The 3,562-nt window shown below is 24.8% G+C and overlaps 1 protein-coding gene across 1 annotated transcript in view; it reads left to right on the forward strand.

The window, feature by feature from the left end:
- The window catches only part of LOC122520005, a gene marked incomplete in the record, with an annotated part of 154,703 nt that overhangs the window by 85,188 nt on the left and 65,953 nt on the right, over window positions 1-3,562 (forward strand).

Below are 3,562 nucleotides of genomic sequence, written 5' to 3' on the forward strand. Positions count from 1 at the left end.
TTTTTTTTTTTTCTTCCACGATTGAACGTTATCGAATATCATTGAATTCTTCTTAAATGAAAAGGAAAAATGCAAATTGCACTTGCGAAATGAATTCTTTTTATATTTCTCTCGTCGTTCTCTTTATTCTTTTTATTTTTTCTTTTTCTTTTTATTATTAGAGATATTTCGCAACGAAAATAATAAAATCGAGGACGAGCGAAATAAGCACGGCTCGAATTATTTTTAAAATATTTAAATGTGTGTGCGCGCGCGCGCGCGCACAGGTATGCATTTACATCTTTACAATTTTTCATTTACAAAGTATCGCGTGAATAACAATAGCGATAAATTTGCTAGCGATGCAATTTACATTTATTGGAGTATGCGTGCCATTGTATTGTAAACGTCGAACAAATGTTGCGTATTATGTATGTATGTATGTATGTATATACGAGTACGAAAAACCGTCTCGTACAACCAACGATAGGTATAAATTTATATTAAACGAACGTCAAAAACAAACGCGGACACGCTTTCAAAGTTTTCACCGTTTTTGATGTGTTTTTATTCCCTAAAGTGACAATGTCGATAACTGATAAAATCATTTTCCTTTATTTTTGTTTTTTCTTTTTTTGTTATTACTATTACTTCTTTTTTTTTTACATTTTTATTTACTGTTTTCATTTATACTATATAACATATCATGTTCATTCGATATTACGATAGAAGTAATATTTATTTCATTTTATTTTATTTTATTGTGTTCTGTAATATATTTGTTTTTTTTCCATTACAATTAGAGTGAAGGTCTCGTTTTATAAATTAATTATATTAATCTTCCTTATCTAACATAAGTCGGATGAATTATAATAATTAATATCGTACGCAACTTTATTTATATAAAAGAAATATTTCCTTTTATTTTATAATATTTCTTTTATTTCTTCATACTCGAATTGTAAATACTTTATACGTAAAATATTATTCTTATTATTATCATTATTATTATTATTATTTCAATTAAAACAAAAAGTCTAGTTTTACAAGTGATTTTGATAATTCTTATATGTCCAATTCATTCGTATTAATTATTAACACAATAATAATGACGTAAATGATCATTTTTATATTTTTCGATAGAAAGAAATGATTAATCCTTCCCATGATCGAATATGCTTGGAAACTTTAATGACAATGATTGGATTTGTCGTTCAGAAAGATAAAGAGAGACCGAGAGAGAGAGCGAGAGAGAGGGGGGTGGGGAGAGTGAGCGAGAACAGAGATGATTAGGACTGGTCAATAGATGATATAACGTTTTCCAGTATTTTATATAGCATAATCTTAATCTAGTCTACTAATTAACAATAAGAAAGTTTACATCATATACATACATCTATCGTCTTTTCATAACAATCTGTTTTTGAATTATGTATCCGCTAAAGTCTTAAAATATTACACATAAACGATATGATATTAATATTAAATCATTCGTAGTTTATATAATTGAGTTTATCAAAAATTAATAAACAACAGTTTGATGAATTCGAGTACGACTGTGATACATTTATTAATACTTTTTTTATTTTTAGACGTGATAAACAACTAATTGACTCGTAAAAATGTATTTTACTTTTTTTTTTGTTTTGTTTTCCTTTTTCTTTGTTTTCTTATATTATACAAAAAATGTAAATATGAACTAAATGATTCATACGTGACTTATAATCGAGTTTATTCAAAATTATGAACATTTTGACGAAATAAAATATAAAAAGAAAAAGTTAGTTTTATTTATTTATTTTTTGTTGTTTTTGTTTTTTTTTGCTTATCAACAATTAAGATTTACCCGATCGTACAAATTTATCGTATTCCAGTGCAAATTATTTTTAATTACAGTTGGCCTATTTCGCATGTATGATGACAGAACTAAAGATAAAAAAAAAACATTATCAATAATACTCGATACACTATCGTCATAGTCTGACGTAACGTAAAAAAAATCACAAAGCTACAGTATGTGAAATAGCAAAAAAACTCTTGCATCATCGATATAATAAAAAATAAACAATTAATTATTTTATGAAATCTTCGTTTTAATATTATTGTTACCGGCATTCTACAAAATACCTAGGCATTGTTGATAATGCCTAAAACTAGCCGGCAATCTAGGAAATGTATTCATATTTCTCACATTTCTTCTACGAATTCTATAGAATGCCGGCATTTCGTACTTTGTCGGTAATATTATCATAGCATTACTTGTATTATTATTATTATTATTATTATTATTATTATTATTGGTAGTATTAGTATTATACGCTGAAATAATTATTCTAATAATAAGAGTTTATTATAGATAGATAGGTCGAAAAATTATGAACCCAACATAGAAAGAATTTTGTTTCCATCAAACTCATTTTATTTGAATAAAAATAAAAATTTTGATTATTATTAAAACTCGAAACTTTTCGCGCGTACAAATATTCTTTCCTTTTATTATCATTATTATTACATCGAAGTGTATTATTAATAATTATTACATAATCTTAAATAATTTATATATCGTACACAACTCAACGATTTTATCTTAATAAAAAAATAAATTTATTACAATATTTAATTACAAAATAATCTCCACGCTATTAAATAATTTTATTTTATTTCCAGTTGTTATTCCAATCGTTAATGTTATTTACATTCTTTTAAATGTAAAAAAAAAAGGTAAAAAAAACGTATATATCTTTAATAAATTTATGCTATTTAATCCATATAAATAATTCATATTTATGTGAAACATATATCAAAAAAATCGTATTGCGTTATCTTTTTATTATTTATATTTTTTCACGCGTAAAAAAGAAAAGGATGGTGACAATTATAAATAATTAGGAATAACGCGAAAAGAAAAAAATATTATAATCTATCTTATCAATTTAAAAAATACATATATGCAGACAAACATACACACACAACACACACACACACACACATGAAACGTGCAATGGAAAAAAAATCATGAAAAAAGATAAATAAGTATCAGAAACATGAATCGTTTTATTAAGATCGCATTGAAATGAAGAAAAATAGACCGTGGGAATAACAATGTGCAATAAGAATAAATAATTGAGTATAAATGTATAATATTGTAAGAGCATTTATAAAAATACAGTAGACGTTGAATGAATGTCAGTATGGAAATTACTTTTAAAGAATTTCGATTTGAAAGATGCACCTTACGTTTAAATTTTCCAGTTGATGAAGGATTTAGGGATAAATAAAGACACTGGATGAGGGATGTTAATTGTCGCATAACAAGACGAGAAATAACTTTGAAATTGACTGATTTATCAAATTTGACGATTCACGAAATCATTTGGGACGGCTTGGATTTTGAAAATAAATAAATCGTTTTCTTCTTATTTTTTTTTTTTCTTAACTGTTGAAAAAAGAAAATAAATATCTGAACAACCTAATTGGCTATTAAATAAATTAATTATTAAAATATATATATAAAATATATAATTATATAATAATTAATTAATTAAAAAACGTAATCGTTATTTATGTTGTTTGTTTCAGGTAC

Source organism: Polistes fuscatus, unplaced genomic scaffold (genome assembly GCF_010416935.1).
Source record: "Polistes fuscatus isolate 324 unplaced genomic scaffold, CU_Pfus_HIC Scaffold3, whole genome shotgun sequence".
Classification (NCBI taxonomy): Eukaryota; Metazoa; Arthropoda; class Insecta; order Hymenoptera; family Vespidae; genus Polistes; species Polistes fuscatus.